This window comes from Lepus europaeus, chromosome 4, assembly GCF_033115175.1.
Source record: "Lepus europaeus isolate LE1 chromosome 4, mLepTim1.pri, whole genome shotgun sequence".
Classification (NCBI taxonomy): Eukaryota; Metazoa; Chordata; class Mammalia; order Lagomorpha; family Leporidae; genus Lepus; species Lepus europaeus.
Genome location: NC_084830.1, coordinates 76,463,386 through 76,476,364, shown reverse-complemented (window position 1 = coordinate 76,476,364; position 12,979 = coordinate 76,463,386). Strand labels below are relative to the sequence as shown.

The window sequence follows — 12,979 nt, the reverse complement described above, 5'->3', positions numbered from 1 at the left end:
ATTTTAAAAAAAATTTTTCCTTATGCCTGCAATCGCTTACACCTTTTGAACAGCCCCTGATATAGCCATCTGTGTATGTTTATGTCTTATTTTTTTCCTATCTGCTCAATTATCATGAACTTAGAAGCTTAAAACAACATAAAGGTAATTATCTTCTAGTACTGTAGATTAGAAATCTGGTGGGTTCCACTAGGATAAAGTCAAACTGTTGGCAGAGTTGCATTCCTTTTTTGGAAGCTCTAGAAGTAAATCCATTTCCTTTTCCAGCTTCTAGAGGTCACTCACATTCCTTGACTTGTGGCTTCATTCTCTACCTCCAAAGCCAGAAATGCTTTATTGTTAATTATATTTACTTACTGCACCATGGAAAACCAGAACTTGGCGATTAATGTCAACTTTTTATACCATGCTCAAAGTTTCTTAACTGATAGTACTGCTTTTCTTTCTTCTAAGATTTATTTATTTATTTGAAAGGCAGAACTACAGAGAGAGAGAGAGAGAGAGCAAGAAAGAGAGAGGGCCGGCGCCGCAGCTCAATAGGCTAATCTTCCGCCTGCGGCACCAGCACACTGGGTTCTAGTCCCATTCGGGGCACCGGATTCTGTCCTGGTCGCTCCTCTTCCTGTCCAGCTCTCTGCTGTGGCCTGGGAGTGCAGTGGAGGATGGCCCAAGTGCTTGAGCCCTGCACCCTATGGGAGACCAGGAGAAGCACCTGGCTCCTGGCTTTGGATCAGAGTGGTGCGCCAGCCGCAGTGCGCCATTGGAGGGTGAACCAACGGGAAAAAAAGGAAGACCTTTCTCTCTGTCTCTCACTGTCCACTCTGCCTGTCAAAAAAGAGAGAGAGAGAGAGAGAGAATCCTTAACCCACTGGTTCACTGGTTCACTCCCCCAAATGACCACAATGGCCAGGTTGGACCAGGCTAAAGCCAGGAAACTGGAATTCCGCACAGGTCTCCCACATGGGTGGCAGGGGCCTAAGCACTTGTGCCATTTGTTTGCTGCTTTCCCGGGCACATTGGCAGGGAGCTGGATCAGAATTGGAGCAGCCACTACTGACACCAGTGCTCATATGGGATGCTGGCATTGCAGGCAGCAGCTTAGACTGCTGCACCACAATAATAGCCCCAGTACTGCTTACTTTTAAAGATCAAACTGGTCTAAGTCACATACACAAAAAAAGATGCTGCATTCCATTTCAGGGTACCTGGTTTCAGGCCCCAGCTCCACTCCTCATTCCAATTTCAGCCACTAACACACAACCTAGGAGGCAACAGGTGACGGCTCAAGTAGTTGTGTCCCTACCACTCATGTGGGAGACCTTGACTGAGTTTATAGTTCCTCGCTTCAGCCTGGCCTACCCCTGCTGTTGCCAACATTTGGGGAGTGAATCAGCAGATAGGAGATCTCTATCTGTATCTCTCCCTCTGTCTCTCTGTCTTTCAAATGAAGAAAATAAATAAAAAGTCAAACCACATAGAAACTGAGTGATCAAATGACCAGTTTCAAATTAAACATTCCAATCCACAATTGATCCTTAGCTAATTAAAGGCCTGGAAGTGAAGCATGGGAAAGGAGCTGAGAAGCAGGTGATTCTGTGGAACTTGGTTCTAAGAATAGTTTCTCATTACATGTTTCATAAATGACACAAACTACAGCTTGAAGATGGTGGTTATATTTTTAATTTCTACCTTTTTGATCCCAGCACAGTCCCTAGCCCACATTAGGTATTCAAGAATAGTTATTGAAGAAGGAAGAGAACAAAAGGTATTACATTGTCAGATGACACCAACTCAAGAAATGGGGATGTGGAAAGTTTTTTGAAAATGCATTCCATCCTTAAAAATATTTCAGGGGAGGGCATTTAGCCTAGTGGTTAAGACACTGGTTCAAATGCCTGCACCCCACATTGCACTACCTGGGTTCAATTCCCTGCTCTGGATCCTGATTCCAGCTATCTGCTAGTGCAGGCTCTGAGAGGCAGTGGTGATGGCCCAGGTACTTAGGTCTCTGCCACCCATATGGGAGATCGGGATTGAGTTCCCAGCTCCTGGCTTTGTCCCAGCATGGCCGCAGGTCTTGTTTCCTTTGGGGAGTGCACATGGAGATGGGAGCCTTCTCTGTCTATCTCTCAGATAAATAAATAACAAAATTTTTAAAATGTTTCAGGATACACATTCATATATAAATTATGTATTTGTAATCTCCTATACTGATATGCTACATATGTTGTAAAACATAAACCTCCAAATTTTAAATATTAAAAAACTTAAATATTTTAATCCTAATTTGTCAATATCATAAAAGTTTTTTTGCTTTCGCTTGATGTTTTATTGGTATTTTATTAAAATATTGGTTTAACACTTTTGATACAGTGATTTGACAGTCTACTTTTAAATTTAGTTTCTTTAAAAATTTATTTATTTGAAAGATAGAGTTACAGAGAGAGAGAGGGAGAGACAGAGAGAGAGATCTTCCATCTCCTGGTTCACTCCCAAATGGCTGCAATGGCTGGGGCTGGGCCAGGTGGAAGCCAGGACCCACGAACTCCTCCCAGGTCTCCTGTATGGGTGACAGGGGCCCAAGCACTTGGGCCATCTGCTCCTGCTTCCCCAGGTGCATTAGCAGGGAGCTGAATTGGAAGTGGAACAGCCAGGATTCACATCAGCATCCATACATGATACTGGTGTTGGCAGGTGGCAGTTCAACCTACTGTGCCACAACACCAGCCTTAAGTTTTGTTTTCTAAAAATTCATTTTAGGGGCGGGCACCATGGCTCACTTGGTTAATCCTCTGCTTGTGGTGCCGGTATCCCATATGGGTGCCAGATTCTGGTCCCAGTTGCTCCTCTCCAGTCCAGCTCTCTGCTGTGGCCTGGGACAGCAGTGGAGGATGGCCCAAGTGCTTGGGCCCTGCACTCACATGGGAAACCAGGAGGAAGCACCTGGCTCCTGGCTTTGGATGGTGCAGCGCTGGCCATAGAGGCCATTTGGGGAGTGAACCAATGGAAGGAAGACCTTTCTCTCTTTCTCTCTCTCTCACTGTCTGTAACTCTACCTGTCAAATAAATTTTTAAAAATTCATTTTAATAGATGTCACAGTGGAAGAAGGTATTTCAAAATGACATTTAGATTTAAATGGAAAGAATGTATTGTAATTGGCTGTATCTATTAAAATATTCATTTTCTTTTTCAATCCCATCTACCAGTCTGTAACAGTTTCCACTGAAGTTTGACCAGTAAATTTCCTTTTTCTCTGCTGTCAATAATTTTTGCATACCAATTTAAAAGTACTGCATTTACCTTTTTTTTTTTTTTTTTGACAGGCAGAGTGGATAGTGAGAGAGAGAGAGACAAAAAGAAAGGTCTTCCTTTTTGCCGTTGGTTCACCCTCCAATGGCTGCTGCGGCCGGTGCATCTCGCTGATCCGAAGCCAGGAGCCAGGTGCTTCTCCTGGTCTCCCATGCAGGTGCAGGGCCCAAGGACCTGAGCCATCCTCCACTGCCTTCCTGGGCCACAGCAGAGAGCTGGCCTGGAAGAGGGGCAACCAGGATAGAATCCGGCGCCCCAACTGGGACTAGAACCCGGTGTGCCGGCGCCGCAAGGCAGAGGACTAGCCTGTTAAGCCATGGCTCCGGCCAAAAATGCAGTTTTAATACAACACTTACACACACATATTTTTATTCAACAAAATCATATGTTGGAAATATTTCCAAACATTTCAAAATGCTCTCTCTAAAGTATTTATTTCAAAAGGCACATGCACTTAAAGGTGAGAAGTGGGGTGGGGGTGGGAAGAGTTTCTCTCCTGCTAATTGTTAAAACTACCTTAAAAATAGTGTCTGTGTTTAATATCCACTATGTAACATATTACCCAAAGGCATTATCATTTGGCTTTTTGCCCAAGAAAAATGCACAATCCCCCTTCATAGTCAACTACTCTCTTAAGTATTAACTAGTGCTCATGCAATGCTTATTTTGGGGGTACATATGATATTCAGAGATTTATATATGTGGTTATCCCTTGGTTTCTATGGGGGATTGGTTCCAAGACCCCCTTTACATACCAAAATCCACAGATGTTCAAGTCTGTTATATAAAATGGTGAAGTATTTGTCTATAACCTATGCATATCTTCCCTTGTACTTTCAATCATTTCTAGATTATTTATAATACTTGTAATACATTGTAAATGCTATATAAATAGTTGTTTTACTGAATTATTTAGGGATTGATGACATAAAAATGTTCATTATAGACAATTATTTTTTTAAAGTTTTTTTTTATTTTTTTATTTTTTGACAGGCAGAGTGGACAGTGAGAGAGAGAGACAGAGAGAAAGGTCTTCCTTTTTGCCGTTGGTTCACCCTCCAATGGCCGCCGCAGTAGGCGCGCTGCTGCCGGCGCGCTGCGCTGATCCGATGGCAGGAGCCAGGTGCGTCTCCTGGTCTCCCATGGGGTGCAGGACCCAAGCATTTGGGCCATCCTCCACTGCACTCCCTGGCCACAGCAGAGAGCTGGCCTGGAAGAGGGGCAACTGGGACAGGATCGGTGCCCCGACCAGGACTAGAACCCGGTGTGCCGGCGCCGCAAGGCGGAGGATTAGCCTAGTGAGCCGCGGCGCCAGCCTTTTAAAGTATTTTTGATGTGGGGCAGGTGTTTAGTCTACTGGTACAGATCTATCTGGTTAAGATGCCTGTGTCTCACATTGGAGTTCCTGGGTTCAACAGCTGCCTCTGGCTCCAGATTCCCACTTTGTGTTAATGCAGACCTGAGGAGGCAGCAGTGGTGACTCAGGTGACTGGATCCCTTCCACCCACAAGGGAGATCAGGATTGAGTTACCTGTTCCTGGCTTTTGCCCAGCCCAATGCTGGCCATTGTAGGCATGTGGGGAATGAACCAGCAGCTGAGAACTCTCTATCTTTTGTATGCCCTCTCTCAAATAAGTAAATAAAATTTTAAAAATAAATTTTTGACCTGCAATTCATTGGATCCATGGATGTGGAACCACAGATATAGAGGACTGACTGTACAATGCTTCTATGAAAAGTCCATGGAAAATGTGTACTATGGAAAATTATGCAACGGAAGGAATGCATTGTCATTGGCTGTATCCATTAAAATACTCATTTTCTTTTTCAGTATCATCCACAAGTTCTGTAACAGTTTCTGCTGAAGTTTGACCAGTAAATTTTCTTTTTCTCTGCTATCAATCAATAATTTTTATAAACTAATCTAAAATATTGCATTTACCTTTTTAACAGGTAAGTTTTACTTTTGCACCAAAATAAACTTATCTTTTAGTTCCATTTTCCAAGATCTTAAAAAAAGGCAAGAAAGACCGAGAGAGAGAGAGAAAGAAAGAGCAAGCTCCCATCCACTGGTTCACTCCCAACTTCAAAGCCCACAATGACTATGGCAGAAGATGGAACATAGGAATGCAATCCAGGTCTCTCATGTGGGTGGCAGGAACCCAATTACTTGAGACTACTGCTGGCTCCCAGGTTCTGCATTGGCAGAATGCTGGAGTCGGGAGTTGGAGCTGGGAATCAAACTTACATATTCCAGTTTGGAACACAGACATCTTAAAAGCCATGCTAATTGTCTGCTCCCCCAGGAATTTTTTGAAATACCCTTGTACATATGAACTCATTTTATCCTCAGAAGAACCCACCCAGTGAAGTAATATGAAAATCCAAAATTCCATGTGCTAGCAAATCCATACATTGAGCACCAACAAGATTACCTGCTGCCTCTCAGGATGTGCTTTCGTGGGAAGCTGGAATCAAGATTGGAGCCAGGTCTCAAACCCAGGCAATCCGATATAGGATGCAGCTGTCTTAACTAGTGCCCTAATTGCCAGACCCAATGCCTGCCCCTGAAAAGCAATTTTAGATGTAAGAATTATAGTAGGTTGCATTATAAGAGCATGAATTGGAGAGCTGCAAGAAAGTGCTCTCACTCTATTACAGACTTAGTTGATCCTTTATAAAAGACTTCCATGTCTCACACTGGGCACCTCATTCAAAAGCTAAAAAAGAAATGTGGAGAATTTGAAAAACAGATCACATGAGTCATGAAACAAAGAGATGTGAGAAAAAACTTAAAGGAACTGGGGTTTATTCCAGAAAACCTAAGGGAATTGAAAAGTCTTTTATTCTGCAAAGAATTATAGTCTCCTACGGTCCACTTAAGTCTCTGACACATCTGGTTGAGCCAGACACAGATTTCTTAGGGAATTGGTTAAGAAATAACAACACCTCTTTAAGCCAGAGGCTAGTAAGCCGTTGCTTTTGAAATGGGTCCAGCCATTAATTGCGCATAATTGACAGTAAATTGACTGACTCACCAAATGAACAGCATTTAAGAAAAGCTATTATTCTCCACTGATAAGCAATTAAAATAATAGTTATCTTCAAAGTGCACCTAGCAGGTTTGAGCTCAAAGGCTTACCAGGATTATCCGAACGTAAAAACTGCTGACATGATGTATGTAAATACGATATGATTATTAGCAAACATGATTTATGTACATAATTGACTATCCAAACAAGATGCAGAAAAAAATAAAAGAGAAAATAAGAGAAAGAAAAAGCAGTGATTTATATTTTATTCTTGAAACTCAGAATAACTAGATTGGAAAACAATGAGATTTATAATAGTTTCACTTTGGATAACTAAAGGTATTAACAAAATTTAAGCAATTTCCAGCTACCTGTACATCAAAATACTGATACTAAGAGTTTAAGAGTTCTGATCTTTTAACACTTCCCTATGGTTTTTCTCATGAGTCTAATATAGAAAGTGAGAATGTCTTATGATCTGAAAAGCTTCATTTGATCATATGTAGTTTTGCTTTAAAATAGTTTTATTATCAAAGATACTAGGGGTGGGTGTTTGGGCAAATGGTTAATTTGCACTTGGGACACCTCAACCCATATCTGAGTACCTGAGTTTGAGTTTCTTCTATCAGTTGCAGCTTCCTGTTAATTTATACCCTGAGAGGCAGCAGATGATGGTTCAAGTTCTTGGGTTTTTGCCACCTACATGGGAGATGTGGGTTAAGTTCTGAGCTCCTGGATTTGGCCTTGTCCAGCTCTGGGCATTTGGAGGGTTCTCCTTTTCTCTCTCAAATTTAAACACACACACATACACTCAAACTTCAGGCATTTCAATTCTGAGTATGAACTTAGCTAATTTGGCCCAAGAAATGATGCTGAGTTTTGGGTCTCCTACTTGTACTCCTGCCCGCTCAAAATGAGCATATATTGAACAATTTTCCAGATCAAACAAGTTCATTCTGCTCTGTTAAGGAGGTATCAATTGGTCTCAATTTCTTCTTTTTTTTTTTTTTTAAAGATTTATTTATTTTATTTGAAAGGCAGGGTTACAGAGAGGGAGAGACAGAGAGCGAGAGAGAGATCTTCCATCTGTTGGTTCACTCCCCAGATGGCCACAATGGCCAGAGCTGAGCCGATCCAAAGTCAGGAGCCAGGAGCTTCTTCCAAATACTTGAGCCATCTTCTGCTGCTTTCCCAGGTGCACTAGCAGGGAGCTGGATCAGAGGTGGAGCAGCCAGGACTCAAATTGGCGGCCACATGGTATGCCAGCACTGGAGGCTGCAGCTTTACCCACTATAACACCGCACTGGCCCCCAGACTCAATTTCAATTCCTACAGATGTCTGAATTTTCCTAACTAGATCTTGGGTTACTTTGTATTTTATTAAATGTTTTGCTCTGAAAGCCTGCAATGCCTGCATCCCATATCAGAGCGTCAGTTCGATCCCTGGCTTCTGTGCTTCCAATCCAGTTCCCTGCTAATGAATGTACAAGGGAAGAAAGCAGAAGATGGCCCGAGTGCTTCTCTTGTAGGTGACCTACATGAAGCTCCTGTCTCCTGGTTTTGGCCTGGCCCAGCCTCAGCCATTTCGGCCATTTGGAGAGTAAACCAGTGGATAGAAGATCTCTATCTCCTTCTCTCTCTCTCTGCCATTCTGCCTGTACAATACATAAATCCATAAGTAAATTATTTTTTTAAAAAATTGAATAAATCAGTCACTTTTGTTTGCCCATTTTTACTGCAGGCTTTTTTTTTTTTTTTTTTTTACATTTTAAAGCTTTTATTCAGTGGGAGAAATGCATAGGAGAGTGAGGGCCCTAGCTAAAGGAGAGATAAATCAAGATTCATACCAAGTATCAGGAGCCAGCCACGTGGAGGAGCATGGAGGCCAGGAAGCATGAGGTAGGTGGCCCAATGGCCACGCGCCCTAGAGGTGCAGGGGCAGCCAGCACTTGTAATGGCAAAAGGCCAAAGAAAGAGAAAAATGACAAAAAAAAAAGCTGCAGACTTTTTTTTTTTTTTTGATAGGCAGTGTGGACAGTGAGAGAGAGAGACAGAGAGAAAGGTCTTCCTTTTTGCCGTTGGTTCACCCTCCAATGGCCACCGCGGTAGGCGTGCTGCGGCCGGCGCACTGCGCTGATCTGATGGCAAGAGCCAGGTGCTTACCCTGGTCTCCCATGCGGGTGCAGGGCCCAAGGACTTGGGCCATCCTCCACTGCACTCCCTGGCCACAGCAGAGAGCTGGCCTGGAAGAGGGGCAACCGGGACAGAATCCGGTGCCCCGACCGGGACTAGAACCCGGTGTGCCGGCGCCGCAAGGTGGAGGATTAGCTTAGTGAGGCGCGGCGCCGGCAGCTGCAGACTTTTAAAAAAATTTATATTCTGAGTCAATTCATGTTTAGTATTATATCTTAAACTATCTTATTTAAGGTTGTGGAATGCTGTGATTGGTGTATCAATGGATAAACAGCTGGAAACTATACTGACAAATCATGATGTCTGATCCATTCTAGAGGGTAAGTCTGTAGCAGAAAGAGGGAAAAGGTACTGTAAACACAATGCTCAAAACATGACTCAGGGGCCGGCGCTGTGGTGCAGCGGGTTAACGTCCTGTTCTGAAGTGTTGGCATCCCATATGGGTGCCGGTTTGAGTCCTGGCCACTCCACTTCCTTTCCAGCTCTCTGCTATGGCCTGGGATAGCAGTAAAAGATGGCCCAAGTCCTTGGACCCCTGCACCCACGTGGGAGACCCGGAGGAAGCTCCTGGCTCCTGTCTTCGGATCAGCCCAGCTCCGGCCATTGCAGCCATTTGAGGAGTGAACCATCGAATGGAAGACCTCTCTCTCTGCCTCTCCTCTCTCTGTGTAACTCTGACTTTCAAATAAATAAATAAATCTTATTTGTGACTCAACGTCATAAATAAGAGTATCAATTGATAAGTCAACAACAGGAGTCACTGTGAACTTACTTCCCATATAGGACCTCTGTCTCTAATGAGTTGTGCTGCGAGAATTAATGGTAAAACTTGCTCTCAAACAGTATTTTATACTTTGTGTGCCTGTGTGGGTGCAAACTGTTGAAATCTTAATATAGAGTTGGTCTTCTGTATATAAAGATAATTAAAATGAATATTAATGAAGAATGGGATGGGAGAGGAAGTAGGAGGTGGGATGGGAGTTGGGGTGGGAGGGTGGGTATTGGGGGAAGAACCACTATATTCCTAAAGCTGTATCTATGAAATTTCTATTCATTAAATAAAAGCTTCCTAAAAATAAAACTTATAATAAAAATGTAAAAAAAAAAAAGTGACTCAGACACATGTGTGCTTTTGTAACCAATTTGGTGGTAGCTTTACTTTTTCCTCTCTAGACTTGACAACTTCTCTGTTATAAAACAAAGACCCTAATGAATTCTGATTCTCACTTCCTTAACCAGCCAACATATGAGGTCACTCAGGTCCTAGGACTGCCATTTTATCAAATTTTCTCCAAAAATTAAATGATTTTTTCTGGTATTGTCCCTCAACTCTTCCAAGATTACACTAAAAAAAAAAAAAACAAACAAACAAACTACGAATAATAGAGGGCTTTATCATGACATTAAAAATAACGATGCTTCCTTATCAGGCCCTATTTTAAAATAAAAAAAGGTTTTCAGGCAGGTGCTGTGGCGTAGCAGATAAAGCCGCCATCTGCAGGGCTGGCATCCCATATGGGCTCCGGTTCTAGTTTGGGCTGCTCCTCTTCGGGTCCAGCTTTCTTCTATGGCCTGGGAAAGCAGTAGATGTACTTAAGTACTTGAGCCCCTGCACCTGCATGGGAGACCAGCAAGAAGCTCCAGGCTTCTGGCTTCAAATCAGCCCAGCTCCAGCCGTTGTGGCCATTTGGGGAGTAAACCAGTGGATGGAAGACCTCTCTCTTTCTGTAATTGTGCCTTTCAAATAAATAAGTAACTCTCAAAAAAAAAAAAAAAAAGAAAAGAAAAGAAAAGAAAAGGTTTTCCACTTTGAGTAGCAGAGGATGAAAACCAAACACTTATTTCTTTGGAATATATTACCTGAAAAAAAAACTTACTGTATTAGCTTGTTAGGTATTTAAAATTTTTTAAATTTTATTTTATTTGAGAGGCACAGAGAGAGAGAGATTGATTGATTGATTTTCCATCCACTAATTCATTCCCCAAAAACCCGCAACAGCTGGGACTAGGCCAGACCAAAGCCAGGAGCTGTAACCAGGTCTCCCATGTATGTGGCAGGAACCCAAGCATTTGAGCCATTATCTGCTGTCTCCAGATGCAGATATCTGGAAGCTGGATTAGAAGTTAAGGTGTTAATAGATCCCAGGTACTCCAATTTGGGGTACAGGAGTCCTAAATGGTGACTTAACATTCTGTTCCATAAGGCCTGCCCCTCTCAAAGTAATTTCACGAGACATGCACTATTATTACCTCTTTTACTGAGAAAGAAGACACACTATTATCATGCTTACATTCCTGATGAAACCAGTGCTCAGAAAGGTGAAATAATTTGTCCAAAATAGAAAGTGGAAAAGCCAGAAGTTAAACCTGGTTCTGTCCAGTTCCAGAGCTTGTGGTCATAGTCTCTACACTACAGACCCAACAGATGAGCAAAATATTTGTCTTTTATGAATGATTTTTTTTTTTTTGACAGGCAGAGTGGATAGTGAGAGAGAGACAGAGAGAAAGGTCTTCCTTTTTGCCGTTGGTTCACTCTCCAATGGCCACTGCGGCCGGCGCATCATGCTGATCCAAAGCCAGGAGTCAGGTGCTTCTCCTGGTCTCCCATGCAGGTGCAGGGCCCAAGCACTTGGGCCATCCTCCACTGCCTTCCCAGGCCATAGCAGAGAGCTGGCCTGGAAGAGGAGCAACTGGGATAGAATCTGGCGCCCCACCCGGGCCTAGAACCCGGTGTGCCGGCGCCGCAAGGCGGAGGATTAGCCTGTTAAGCCACGGCGCCGGTTATGAATGATATTTTTTAAAACAGATTTATTTATTTATTTGAAGAGTTACACAGAGAGAGAAGAGGCAGAGAGAGAGAGAGAGAGGTCTTCCATCCAATGGTTCACTCCTCAGATGGCTGCAACGGCCGGAGCTGGGCCAATCCGAAGCTAGGAGCCAGGAGCTTCTTCTGGGTCTCCCACACAGATGCAGGGGCCCAAGGACTTGGGCCATCTTCTACTGCTTTCCCAGGCCATAGCAGAGAGCTGGATCAGAAATGGAGCAGCTGGGACTTGAACCAGCACCCACATGGGATGCCAGCGCTTCAGGCCAGGGCATTAACCCGCTGTGCTACAGTGCTGGCCCCTATGAATGACATTTTCAATATGAATATGAATCATATTTCCAAACAAAATATCGAGGCTTAGAGTCTGACAGGAAACTATTTTTAAAAGGTAATTAGGGGCAGATGTTTGGTGCAGCAGGTTTGAGTTGCTGCTTCGAATGCCTGCATACCATATCACAGTGATTTGTTTGAGTCCCAAGTACTTCCAACCCAGCTTCCTGCTAATGCAAAACTTTGAGATCCCACTCATGTGGGAGACTTGTCATTCTGGGCTCATGGCTTCACCCTGGCCCAGCCCTGACTATTGCTGGCTCTTGGGGAAGTAAACCAGCAGATGGGAGGTTTCTCTCTTCTCTCTCTCTCTCAGATTTACTTATGGCTGGCGCTGTGGCTCACTAGGCTAATCCTCCACTTACAGCACTGGCACCCTGTGTTCTAGTCCCGGTTGGGGCGTAGCGGCCATTTGGGGAGTGAACCAAAGGAAGGAAGACCTTTCTCTCGTCTCTCTCTCTCTCTCTCACTGTCTAACTCTGCCTGTCAAAAAGAAAACAAAAAAGATTTATTTATTTATTTGAAAGTCAGAGTTACATCGAGAGAAAAGGAGAGGCAGAGAGGTCTTCCATCTGCTGGTTTACTCCCAAAATGGCTGCAACAGCTGGAGCCTGGGCCGATCCAAAGCCAGGAGCCAGGAGCCTCTTCCAGGTCTCCCACGTAGGTGCAGGGGCCCAAGGACTTGGGCCATCTTCTATTGCTATCCCAGGCCATAGCAGAGAGCTGGATTGGAAGAGGAGCATCCGGGACTCAAACTGGTACCCATATGGGATGCCAGTGCTTCAGGCAGTGGTCTTACCCACTACGCCACAGAGCCGGCCCAGGTCTGTCTTTCTCAGCCTCTTTACCTTTGAAACAAAATGAAATTTTTGAAAAAAATTACTTGCATGAAATTTTTTATAAAGGCATAAATGTCCGCTAGACATTTAGTTAAATATTCAACTTTTGTTTTGTAGTATAAACCAAAAAGAAGTCAGAAATATAATGGAAAACGGGGATATAATCTTTATCAACTCGAATAACTAGATATAATCAATCAAAGTGATCAGCCTTAAAATGTGCCCATAAGATTAATTTTAGGAGGGGTGTACATTTGGCATAACATTTGAGATACCACTTGGGATGCCCTTATTGGAGTACCTGGATTTCATTCTTGGCTCCACTCTGGATCCCAGCTTATGAAAATGTACACCAGAGGAGGCAGCAGGTAGTTGGGTCCCTGCCACCCATGTTGGGGACCTGGATTGAGATCCAGATTCCTGGCTTCAGCTTGGCCGACCCTTGCTG

General features: G+C 43.6%; 1 long non-coding RNA gene across 1 annotated transcript; it reads left to right on the top strand.

The window, feature by feature from the left end:
- Positions 1 to 5,064: 5,064 nt before the first annotated feature.
- Positions 5,065 to 9,478, top strand: LOC133757706 (uncharacterized). The gene is made up of 3 exons (XR_009865723.1): positions 5,065 to 5,263; positions 8,770 to 8,855; positions 9,018 to 9,478. It is a non-coding gene; the product is annotated as an uncharacterized LOC133757706 (long non-coding RNA).
- The last annotated feature ends 3,501 nt before the right edge of the window (positions 9,479 to 12,979 follow it).